Source organism: Phragmites australis, chromosome 14 (assembly GCF_958298935.1).
Source record: "Phragmites australis chromosome 14, lpPhrAust1.1, whole genome shotgun sequence".
NCBI classification, from domain to species: Eukaryota; Viridiplantae; Streptophyta; class Magnoliopsida; order Poales; family Poaceae; genus Phragmites; species Phragmites australis.
The window spans coordinates 26,648,092-26,661,643 of NC_084934.1; the positions used below are offsets into that span (position 1 = coordinate 26,648,092).

The window sequence follows — 13,552 nt, forward strand, 5'->3', positions numbered from 1 at the left end:
TATTGTCATAATGAAATCTACAAAACATGACCCATATTACATATATTTGTTTTTACCATTTCCTTAACATATTTTCCATGTCGATCTCTATAATATATTTTGTGTGTTACAACGATATAATCTGATAATTCCCCTAGTATAATTTCCTAGTTTCATTATGTTTGGTATAATCTTGATATACACTAACTTCTTCATAGACATTGTTCATGTGCAGTTTTGAATTTGTTAGTCTATGCACACGCGCGGGTTGATAAATTAGTTAAAGCGATATATATTTTTTTCCTTTTAAAAGCGAAAAGCAGTTACTCCATACTTCCATAGTACTACAATGATGCACGATGTATTCTTTCTTGCAATGTGTATGACCTGTTCCCCCTACCCGGCTAACCTGACTGACTTCCTTTTTACTTGTTAAGAAATAATATATTGGGTGCTATTTTCACTCAAGCGGTTCTTGGTCAGAACCACACACAGTCAGTGACACAAACACCCCGCTCAACGATGTACGCCGATGGGCAGACCCGGCATGTAGGCAGCGAGGGCACATGGCCCTCTTAGATTCTTGTTTTACAATAAATTTAGTCAAGTTGTAAAAATCCAGTTAATTATATGTTCCTGCTTAATTTTTGAGCTACGTCCGCCCCTGTGTACGCTATGGCTTTCCCGCGCATAATACGGGCGAGGAAGGTGCTGCCGGGCGACTCTGCCACGGCGCAAACCCTCGCAGACGGCGCCGGCGACTTCTTCACGAGCCTGTGGCAGCTCGTCAAGGCGAAGGCCGCCGAGCTCGCGGCCTACCTGGCCACCCTCCTCGCGGCGCTCGCAAGGAAGGTCGACACAAGAGCTCCTCCCGCCGGAGACCCGCTCGGAGACGCTCGGGCAGTGGCTGCGCGTCGCCGCTACCGTGCTGCTCCCGGCCGTGCTGGGCGCGATCGCGCTGCTGCTGCGCACGCAGGCGCCGTCCCACGATAGTGGCCCCCGGGCGCGGCGGCGCGCGCATGCAGCGGAACGTGTTTGAGGACGACCCCCGCCGCTACTTCCGGGACCTCCGCGCCTAGCGCTAGCGCGTGCATGTCCGCACGTGCAACCGTGTGTACGCATGCGTAAGCACGTACGAGTACGAGAAGAGTGTTGTGTGTGTGACAGGCGTATGTGGTGCGTGGTTTGATGTACGTGAGACACTGATACGCTGTGAGTTTTTGGTACGTGACTGAAATGCTGTAGCCTTATGTGTACGTATATTTGGAATAATCTGCCAACAAACAGGCGCCTCTCGCGCCACATGGTATATGCATGGTGCGTGACATTTTGCGATTTCCTCGTGGCGATCCGTGAGCCATGTTATCCCAGATTATGTTGTGGGCCGATTAGAGATACATGTGTATGTGTATATGATAGTTTTAGATAACTACTTTGTTTATTTTTTTAACTTAATTAGGTGGACTGGGAGTGAATATATATCTATTTTTTTTAAGTTTTGAATCAATCTAATGAAAAAATATATACAAAACTTAAGCCCAGGGGCCGATGCGGCACTGTACGATCGAGTTCGATCCACTGCTTCAAATTCTAACTAGAACCGGCCGTACCATGCGCACCGGCTCGATCCGAACAAAAGTGTTCCTAAACTAAGGTTTGTTTGTTTCAGATTATAAAAAATAGATTATGATCAAAATTTAAAAACTGAAATAAACAGTTGGAGTGTAAAAGCTGAATTCTGATCATAATCTAAAAGCTGAAACAAACAGCTGGTTGAAAAAGCTGGATTGTTACAATCCAATACACAGATTGTAACAATTCAGTAATCTGGTTTCCACCAGATTGTAACAATTCACAATTCAGCTTTTATAATCTAGATTTTACAATTCAGCTTCTTACCATTCATAATCCATAAATTATTTTTCACAATCTACAATTAAAACAAATAGAACCTAAGTTTTGTTGATCATTTGTGCTCGCCCACCACCGGTTCCCAAAGCGTTAGTAGTACACTTTAATCGCTCCAGTGTTGGCACGCTGGTGGTCTGGAATCTGGATGGGAGCAATATATATAATAGCCGTCGGCGAATTGGGAAGAGTTGCTTCGGCGCCAAGGCCGGCCGGCTGGCTGGGACCGGCCGTGAAAGAAGATGTTGTCGCTTCGCATCTTTTTCCTTTTGGTGCTGTTGGTAGTCAAGGTCGTCCACTCGTCACAGGCCAAGACATAGGCTAGGGTTGCTAATTAATTAAGGAGTTTCATTTAGTTGTTGACATGATGTTTTTGTTTGGTGAAGGCCTGTGCTTAGCCTATATAAATTAGTTTTACAATAATGGAGCCTGCACCTTTCCTTGCCTTTGCCATAACGATTGCAACATGGCTAGTTATATTTTTACTTTACTACTCATTTCAGTAAAAAAAAAAAAAAACATGATGTTTCGAACATGCTTCTGCTGAAACTTTGATATCAATATTTTTTAAAATATATAGATTAGAAATATAAAAACTATATGTGTAGATTGGTCTTGTAATACACTTTTATAATATTATAACTTTATAAGGTTAATTAGTGTCTCACCAAAGCCCACGTCCTGGCGACAACACTAACTATATTTTCAGCACACCTTGTTCCACTTAGGTGACAACGTTACATCAATCACGCCAACATGTAACTTACTCGTCAAATTCGATGCACCACTTTCCACTCACCTTTATGCTTTATTCCTTTTTTCATTTTAAATTGGTAATTTCTTTCTAGAAATTTCTACGCATCTCAGTCGCATCGTTATCTTCTTTTTTTCTGAACCTACCTTTGGTGCTTTCTTCTTTCTGCTTCATTTTAAATTGGCAATATCTTCGTAGGCGCATCTATCACATCATTTATCTTCTCTTTTTCTGAGCAGTGATGCTTAATTTTTTAGTGTTCAACAAAATAAATGTAGTTTTTGATGGTGTCACTGTCGAATATCTATAGATATATACGTACAAGGAGTACACCATATATGGACAGGATACATCGTATACATTCTCAATGATTCTGGATATTGCGGACTCGAATTTGCGGGACCCGATATACTCGAGGATTTTCAAAACCTATACTAGGAAGGTCTCGATCGGATTAACCAACCCGAGTACGACTAATGTCCAGGTTGGATTTGGTTGGCTTGCCTTACATGACAAGAAAAAAAGACTCCATATCGACTACGGTTGGATCCAGGACAGCGCCAGAACCTCTATATAAGGCGGGGACTCGGATCCACCAGAGGAGGAGAACTTCTATGTGAGGAACAGTCCAAATAGTATTCTAATTAATCATTAAGCCGATCATGTACATAGTTATGACTTTAATAATTAACCAGAATACCATCCTGATAGTCTCAGTATATGTTTTATGCCTAAGATCGAAACGCATACCTTTATAACATGATTCACCATATCAAGACATAATAAAGAGCGAGTAATAAAATTAGATTACAAGTCTTTAAGTGATTACAATTCCACAATAATTTACATAATGAACACTAGGAGGAGAAAAGACATTTTTATCTGCTAGTGGATTAGAGTCACTACGCAGCGAAAAAAGTTACATGACAGCAAAAGATGGGTAGTGCCATTTGCCCTAAGGCACCACCCAAAAAGACATCAACTGAGTAGATGGCACTACTCTTGCCCATTGCAACATCAGCGGGCGTGAAGTAACAAAAAACTAATTCTTTCTCACCTAAAAAGCAAACAAGCAGCATGAGTACGAAGTTACTCGCAAGACATAATCTATAATGGGTACTTATAAATAACCTGACTCCAAGGAGAATGCATTGGAGAATGAGTAGCAAGGAATGGGCCATAAAGGTTAAATGAATTTATTATGCAAAAGCGATTTCAACTCAAGTATGAGCTTCTATAACCTAGCCAAAACCCTTCTATCCTGAGATTATCAACATATCATATCTGCCATTAGAACCATCTCAACTCGCCATCAACATCACCATTCATTTTCCAACATACCATGACATCATCCTAATATCGAAACTCTACGATTGATGCAAATGGACAGAAGCATGCTCATGACCGAGAGCGCGGCAATTCGAATTGATCTTACTATCTGCAGGGGTACATCTTTACCCATACAACACGATGACCATTTGGCTTGTGCTACCCGCTAGAGTTCACACAATGGGGTACTCGTGACAACCTTTTACAATTGAGCCCCGACCGTTTGAACATGCACCTATAGGTGCGGAGGTCCACTAGGGCTACTTCCGGAGCACCCTAGATGCCCCTAAAGGTGTGAAGGTAGCTAGAACTACTCCTCTAGCAAACTAGATACCTCTACAAGCCTATTATACCCACAACATCTTTACGACGTTACCTCTACAAGCCTATTATGCCCACGACACTATAGGACAATAAGCCAAAAGGTCCCAGCTACAAAAGATATTCGGCTTATCTTAACATTATCTTGATATGTGGTAAGTACGGAAGGTGCTAGAGCCAACTGCAATAACGGATGGTGCTTAATCGATGCAAGCGGTCTATGACGTCCGAGACTCCTTTCCTGACCTACCCCTAGCACCACCCATATCTCATCTCATTCTCACACTCATACAACCCAACATCATCATTATATTTGTGAACAATTAAATAAGCCCTAAGCTCGCGAACGATGGCTGAACCACCGCTCGACTTCTACCGATGACCTAAGCTTGCTAAGCACACCACATTCATTTTACGTTTGACAAATACTTGAGAGCCACCCAAGTTACAACGGATCAAGGGATAAACAAAGTCAAGGTAGGGCAATACAAAGTTAGGATCTACTCTCAAACTGACATTGACTCGCTAACATGCAAACATACATAAACATAATTTATCATATTAACATCACATGATCCAAAGTAATAGGTAGGATATGCTTAGATGCTTGCCTTGCTGCTCAGCTTCACAACTATCAACCACAAAGTCTTGATCATCGTTGATCACGCCCGCGTCACATTCTGGTCCTTCGTTCACTAAAGAAGAACGCATACAATGTGATGAGCATGAATGAGGTGCAAAGATGTATGCTACAAGATGCATAGCAATAGGGGATGTAGCACAACAACAAGTTAAAAGTACAAGACACATGAAAGATTAACGAAGTCTATGACCTAAACAAGTTTGGAAACTCTGACAGAATTCGAAAGTTCCGGGTTGAACTCGGAACTTCTGGGTTACGGAACTTCCGGGTGAACCTCCGGATGGGGGTTCTCAGGTTGCCACTTTTTGATTGACTCGGAGGTTCCGAGTTGAGGTCGGAACTTCCGGGTTGAGCCGGAACATCCGGGTTTAGCTCTGAACGGGGTTCTCGGTTAATCCTAACTCGGCTTAACTTGGAACTTCCGGGTTATGGAACTTCCGGGTGAACCTTCAGATGGGGGTCCTCGGGTTGCCACTTTTTGATTGACTCGGAGGTTCTGAGTTGAGGTCAGAACTTCCGGGTCGAGCCAGAACATCTGGGTTTAGCTCCGAACAGGGTTCTCGGTTAATCCTAACTCGGCTTAACTCGGAACTTTCGGGATATACCCGGAACTTTCAGATGGTTGGAACCTCCGGGTGTTCCCCCGAACAGGGCTCTCGGGTAGCTCTAAATAGGATTACCTGGAACTTCCGGGTTGAAGCCCGGAACTTTCGGGTTCCTGTAGAACACATGTTTGCGATGATTCTTCTGTCGATTCAACTTGCATGTCGAAATCTAAACTACATGAACATGTAATGGCACAAATACATTGGTTCTAGACCTATCCTACTCACTCCACAAGCTCTATTCACTAACTCTAACGCATTCAAACATCCCTTCTAGATCTATAACCTCAAAAACACCGGTGCTTCGCTAGTTCTCGATTGCAGCCCACCCCTCCAAACGCCAATTAATCAGTGCATTCACAGATGGAAAACCTAGGAGACTTACCCCACTACCCTTGTTGACGTTGGTGACCGTCGATGAAGGCGAAATTGGAGGGGAACGCTCGATGAAGAGGAAGAAGGCTGCTGCTGAAATTTCAGAGAAAGAAAGGGTGACGAAATTGGATTGGAAACACCCAAACCTTCGTGCATGCAGGAGATTTTTGGGTGGATGTGAAGCTAATGAGCTAGGGATTTCATTGGTGTGACATTCATGCCTTGAATCTTGTTCTTGAGGGCAGATTCTTGAGGAAAAGAGAGAGTTTGAGAGGGAGGAGAAGAGCAGCAGTTCTTCTGCCTTTGGCCGGTTGGAGAAGAGAGGGAGGGAGTGAGCATGTGAGGGAGAGGGATGGGGGTGAGCTGCTGCTGCTGCTGAACAAAAAGGAGAGGTGAGGTGTGCGGTCAGCTAGTGCGTCCCACAAGCTAGAGAGACAAGCAATGTCAGGTGAAATTCTATTCCTTCTCTCCCATTTTCCTTCTCTCTTCTATTTACCAAAAGGATGCTCTAGTGCTCTATAAATTCCAAGAATTCTTGTGCAGCGATAACAAAATGAGACGAACCCTATTTAAATTGGATTCACCCTAAAAGCCTAGGTGACACTAAACGAAACCTCTAACGTCGGGTATTTCATAACTCAATGCAAAGTTAAGTCACCATTAGAATTTAGCAAGCACTCCAATGCTCAACAATTAAACATGATACTTATGATGCATTATTATGATTGATGACATGCTTACGGATTTGGACGTGACATTCTACAACAGAGAACCCAACTCGCAAACTAGCAACTCGACGCAAGCACCAAGACCCTAGCATAAGAGGTACTCAGCGACTTCATCTCTAGATTAGCTTAGATCCAATCTACTCCTTGTAATAGGTCTAGCCACATTACTTGTACTCAAGAAAATACATACACAACAACATACATATAGAACGTAGTGTATTACTTTAATAGAGGGTTCGAACATGTCTACATCGTGTGCTTATTTTGTTCTTGATCCCTGATCTCGAAGGTACCTCAGTTCCATTATGGGCATATTGTCAGGAACAAATCTTCGATAGTTGGCGCGCCAGGTAGGGGCCTTCTTCTGTATTTTCAGGATCGATCATGTCTCGAGTTCACATCCGCGTTGGATTTTTCGACGTCGGCTTCTACGATTACTTTGAGTCGGTGGCAGTCATCTTCAAATACTCGCCCGCCGGCTCCGAGATCACCTTTGGAACCATGGTTTACCGTTGGGACAATCAGGGTGGACCGATGCACACTGGTATTCTCGAGTCCAAACCATTGGACGCATACCGTGAGGTGGGACACCTCGAGTGAGATACCAAGGAACCTAGTGTTCTTCAGTTCATGGACACTGATAGCGAAGGGGAGAGTCAGGAAAGTGGCAATGATGGCAACATCGACGGCCAGAGCAACCGAACAGATCGATTCATGTTTATGGCTGGAGCCGATGGCAACCCCAATGAGCAAAACACGGGAGATCCAATGGTAGTGGAAAACGATGGTGCAAAAATCCCTGAAGATCCAGTGGTAAAAACCGCCTCCGTAGGCTGTGGAGCTGTGCGGGGGGGGGGGTTACCACTGCGTGTCGCCCCTGACACAACTTTTCATTGACGGACTATAGGAGGTCAGGTGCCTCCTGGCCTTCAACGATGACATTCGGTGGCCACGCCTCCACCGGCAGCACCCCAAAGATCAGGGAACGAACTCCCTCAGGATAGCAGTCGTGGAGCGACATCAGCTCAACCACAGTCAAGCCTAGGCAGTGATGTTTTCAGTACCACGGAAGCCAATATCCAAGGGGCCCATATAATTCTAAGATCCTTCCTGGAGTTGGATCTGGCGAACACTTTAACTCCCATGGTTAATCAATTCAAGACTCTGCTCGACGTGACTCAGATCCAGACTGCTCGAGCGAATAATCCCGGCAATTCTAGGCACCCCAACTGGCAAGGCGCCGGCTCGAGGAGCCACGGACACGGACATCCCCGAGTCGAGGCATTGCAAACAGGAAGCTCCGGAGGTCGAGCTCGAGCACAACCATGTGAGCCAAACTGCAATTGAACTATTCATAGGCGCATGAACTAGGAGGACCTAAGGAACCGTATCCCTCACGTCTGGCATGATCTACAGAGAGTGATAGACAACTACCGTGAGGAGCACCATGTGGATGATCGTCGTTATTACGATCGCAGATCTCCGGGATGAGATGGTTGATGTGACTCCCTTGCTCAAAGGAACAGGCATGACAATGCTCCTCCACCGCCTCCCAAGGAGTTTGACAGAGGCTACTAAGCCTTCGTATATGAGCTTTGGTTGATTCAATGGCTCAAGAAGTTCAAAGCATACCCGATCCAGAAGTACGATGGAAAGATCAACCCCAATGAGTGGTTACAGATCTATACCACTGTTATTCGAGCAGCCGGTGGTGACAACTGGGTGATGGCCAATTACAAGTTAACTACCCTTGATGGACCTGCGGGGACCTGGTTGCTAAAACTACCGCCCAACTTGATCCAATTGTGGGCTGAGCTGATGGCTCAGTTCATCGCAAACTTCCAGGGTACGTTTGAGTGCCCGGGTACAGAAAATGACTTTCATCAGCTGAACCAAGGTAAGGACGAATCTCTTGGTGACTTTATTCGTAGATTCAGTGATAGGTGCAACACAATCCCGGACATCTCCGACGAGTCGGTCATCATCGCTTTCAAGTAAGGCATAAAGACATGGATCTGCTCAAGAAGTTGGCTACCCCGAAGATTCATACGGTCAAAGAGCTCTTCGAGTTGGCCGACAAGTGCGCAAAGTGTGCAAAAGCCCAGGTACACACCAAGAACCCTAAATCTGGTAAGGACAAGTCCAAGTCCTCAAAGAACAAGAACAAACCTGGTGACAAGCACAAGGATTCAGATACAACCATAGCCGCGGGACAAGAGCAAGTCGAGCAACACTGGGGAAAACAAAGGCCTCAACCGAGGCGGCTCGAAGTGGTGTCCCATCCATCGGACCAACCAACACGACTTTGACAAATACCACGTGTCGGTGTAAGGTATATGGGGGTCCCCTGCTAGAACGGACGTCAACGACCGGTTTTTGCGGGACTAGTTCTTTTTCTCTAAACAGGGTCCAGCGTGACCACTCAGCATCACACGATCACACTCCCGACCTCCGCTGGATTTCCCACGATCAGTCCCTACTGGTCGCGGAGCAGGTACTTGTCTAAACCAAACCACTATCATTAAATGCTAATGCCCATGCAGTTTTTCTTTCCCAGGCGCACCCCACCAGCCGAGGCGACCAGGATAGGATTACTGCGGCCAGGACAAGACCTCCCACGACTAGCCCCACAGGTCGTGGGGCCAGATTTGATACACCCATCCGAGGCGCCTTTGCTGGAATGCGCTCAAATGCATTTCGTCACCAGGCGCCAGCTCCGACGGATAAAGTCATGGGTGGTACAAGGGAGGTAGTATTGTCCCATCCCATAGCGATAAAAGGCTACGAGGTGAGGCTTCACAGGCCGGTGCAGCGCTGGGCGGCAGATGGGATGTTATTGGGAACGGCGTGGAGATGTAAGTGGACGGGGACGGTGCAGAAGGGCATCGATCCATCTCGTCGCATTAAATGCTGCCAAGTAGGACTCTTCAAGCCTGGTCACGGTGGCGCATGGCGGCACGGCATACGATGCCATCCGGGCAGGTGGGCATGCCTAGTCCTCCATAATGATGATTTGAGTTAGATATTAGAACAGGCAGAGGCCATCTTGTAGGGCCCGCATGTAAGTCCTCCTCCATCCCTACTATATAAAGGGATGAGGACCTCATTCAAGAAGGAGAGGGCTCCGGGCAACTAGCTAGAACATCATCTGTAACCAACTGAGATCTACAATAACACAAAAAAAGAATACACAGAATGTAGGGCTATTACCCTAAGGGGGTCCTGAACCTGGATAATCCTCGGTGTTCTTGAGTTGCACATAAATAACAAATTCAGTAGGCACTCCCCAAACAAAGATCACGCACCCGTCATCCGATACACCCCAGAATCATTGTCAGGAATTTTTCCCACAACATTTGGCGCATCAGGTAGGGGGGCGCGTTTCTGAGTTCGGGATCCGAGTCGCTGTGAGGTGTCCTTCGTTGGGTACGACCCAGATGGATCTGATATGTCCCAAACTCAGGACATTGGATCAGGATCTGAAGGCTTCAGGAGGCGACGGGGGACAGCAGAGGCATCCATGCTCCCGGCGCCAAGGAGAGCTCACGGACCGCAAGCTCTGGGGGAACTGGCTTCTTCAGTGGCAGCTCCACCCGGAAGAGTGCTCACTGCGCTGGGACTACCACCCCCCAGCCTTGTGACATGAACCGAAACCATCAGGTAGGTATGATTCGATCCGGCAAAAGAGTATCCGGGAACTAATCGTGTGTGTCATTTCTCCGAGCAGGTTCAACTCAAGGACGAACAGAAGGGTCTACACCTCGAACTTTTGGCATGAGTAATGACCACTCCCTGTTGGGTACTAGTAAGGAAGGCAGCTTACCAGAATCTTAGAAAGGTACCTCTCTCCTTTCCCGGTGCTAACCACCCTTCGATCAGAAAGGGGAATCCTTGTCCTACCTTGCAGGATTTCAAAGGGCCACGGACGCGGTACTGCTCGCTAAGCGAGGCATGCTTTCCCCCGACCAGGAAGGAGCGAGCACAGGACCATGCATCGTTAGGTATATGGTTCAATTTTGTTTTTTCTAATTATTAAATACGAAGCAGAGTATGAGGGCCTCTTAATTGGAACACGAGCATCACCCGCATGAGGGAAAAACACTTACTAGCAATGAGGGACTCGCTACTAGGTATAACCCTGTCACCAAGGGGTTTTCAGTACTTGGACCGGACGATGGCGACATACCTCTCCGAAGTGAGAAAGCTAGAGCAACGCTCCATCGACCGGGAAGTCACACACGTCCCTCGCAAGGATTTCTTCCCTGGCCGATGGGCTGGCCCGTCTAGCGTCTTCTTGCGAACCGGTCCCGATCGGAGTCTTTGAGAAAAAAGACTCACACGGCCACCCGCTGCGGTCTCAGGCCGACGCGGAAGGGATGCTTCCCTTGGAAACAGAACACCAGAGGCAACACCTTTGGAGGCAATGCCTCCCTTGGTGCCATCAACCTCGGGTGGCCATCATGTAGTCGCCCTACTCGATTCGGGTACGACCAGGATGGATCAGATCTCGGACTACCTTCAAAATCAAGCAACCCCTGACGGCAATGTGTTAGCAGAAAAGGTCATGCGAGCTAACCGTGAGAATCCTCTTTGGTAGAGGGACACCTCTACCACCAAGGGAGCAACAACCCTTTACTGAAATACATCGCTCGGGATGGGGGGAGCACAGCGCTCCCTAACATCCTCAGAGGCAGACGTGGAGGCCGAACCTCACACCGCCCTCCAGGATGCTCGCGAGTAGGTGAAAAGGTGCGGGTCGTGCTAGCACCACGACCGAAATACCAACCTACCAGCCCGGGCACTGCAAACCATACCACTCTCTCGGCTTTTTGCTGTCTTGGGGTTGGACATCATGGGACCATTCTCTAAAGCCCCAGGCGATCCTAAATTCCTACTTGTGGCAATTAACAAATTCACAAGGAGGTTCGAGGCCAAGCCCGTTAGGAAGATTACCGCCGCAGCAACGGTTAAGGCTCAAGCGAGTGCTGGCAACGCGGCCTAGCAGTCGGTGGTCGCACGCTAGAACCCGATTCGCCAGTCGGTGGTCGCACGCTAGCCATCTCTGATGGCCAGCCAGTCGGGCCCAACCAGTTGGCCCGACAAAGACAACGATGAAAACTCGAGCGAAGAGGTCCACAAGCGTACTCCATGGCCGGGGCAGGGCCTCAGGCACGGTTGTGACCACCACGCACAAAACTGGTCGCAGGTCACTGGCGACCTCCAGTTTCCCGGCCTCACGTGGTCGGGTTTGCTGGGGTGGTCGGCCACCGATCATACAACTCGCTGAGCGCCAGCTCTGTGTATAAGGCTACTCAGCGATGAGCCTATTTGTCTATTTTGCAAGACCTTTCAGACAAGCGTGGACATGACTTGTAAGTTTTTTCAAATCCAAGCAATCGAACTCTCTATGTTGTAGGACTCCACGGACAAACACGGTCTCCCACCAAATTCCAAGATTTGTTTATCCCGCTCGCTCGTGTTGATGGGATGAGATCCAAAGCTAACCTGCTCGCACGATGACAGGGTAAAGGCGCCCGAGGGTTAACAACCACAAGGCCGCAAGTCCTAGCTCGGGTCGAGCGCTGGTCGCCACCGAAAGGCTCATCGTGCTAAGGGTCTCCCTCAGCACCAGGAATGTTGCTTGCGAGTGACTTGATGCGATTCTCCCCCTTGTGCACCCTTCCCTATTTTCTCTCTCCCACTATCCTTTTTCTATGGACGCTTAATCTTCCCTCGGGGTGCGGTTTTCTGAATCAATTGCTAAAATGGGCTGCATCGCCGACCACTCCTCGGGCATGGCTTGAGTTCGTCCGGGGCTCGAATGGCACGACCAGACCCAGCCGCGTCCGTGTAAGGATCGGTTCAGGCCACCATACCCGCGGGGGAGCTTGGGGACTACTGTCGGTGTAAGGTATATGGGGGTCCCCTGCCAGGACGGACGTCAACGACTGGTTTTTGTGGGACTAGTTCTTTTTCTCTAAACAGGGTCCACTGTGCGACCACTCGGCATCGCACGACCACACTCCCAACCCCCGCTGGATTTCCCGCGACCAGTCCCTACTGGTCGCAGGGCAGGTACTCGTCTAAACCAAACCACTCTCATTTAATGCTAATGCCCATGCAGTTTTTGTTTCCCAAACGCACCCCACCGCCCGAGGCGACCAGGATAGGATTACTGCGGCCAGGACAAGACCTCCCGCGACCAGCCCCACTGGTCGCGGGGCCAGATTTGATACACCCATACGAGGCGCCTTTGCTGGAATGCGCTCAAATGCATTTCATCACCAAGCGCCGGCTTTGACGGATAAAGTCATGGGTGGTACAAGGGAGGTAGTATTGTCCCATCCCATAACGATAAAAGGCTACGTGGTGAGGCTTCATAGGCCGATGCAGCGCCGGGCGGCAGATGGGATGTTATTGGGAACGGCGTGGAGATGCAAGTGGATGGGGACAGTGCAGAAAGGCATCGATTCACCTTGTCGCATTAAATGTTGCGAAGTAGGACCCTTCAGGCCTGGTCACGATGGCACATGGCGGCACGTCATACGACGCCATCCGGGCAGGTGGGCATGCCTGGTCCTCTATAATGATGATTTGAGTTAGATATTATAACGGGCAGAGGCCATCTTGTATGGCCCGCATGTAAGTCCCCCTCCATCCCTACTATATAAAGGGATGAGGACCCCATTCAAGGAGGAGAGGGCTCCGGGCAACCAGCTAGAACATCATCTGTAATCAACTGAGATCTATAATAACATAAAAAAAGAATACACAGGATGTAGGGCTATTACCTTAAGGGGGGCCTGAACCTGGATAATCCTCGATGTTCTTGAGTTGCACATACGCAAACAAATTCAGTAGGCACTCCCCGGACAAAGATCACGCACCCGTCGTCCGATACACCCCGGAA

General features: G+C 47.9%; 1 pseudogene; it reads left to right on the forward strand.

Annotated features, from left to right (window-relative positions):
- Window positions 1-654: 654 nt before the first annotated feature.
- Window positions 655-1,058, forward strand: LOC133890372 (uncharacterized; annotated as a pseudogene).
- Window positions 1,059-13,552: the final 12,494 nt, after the last annotated feature.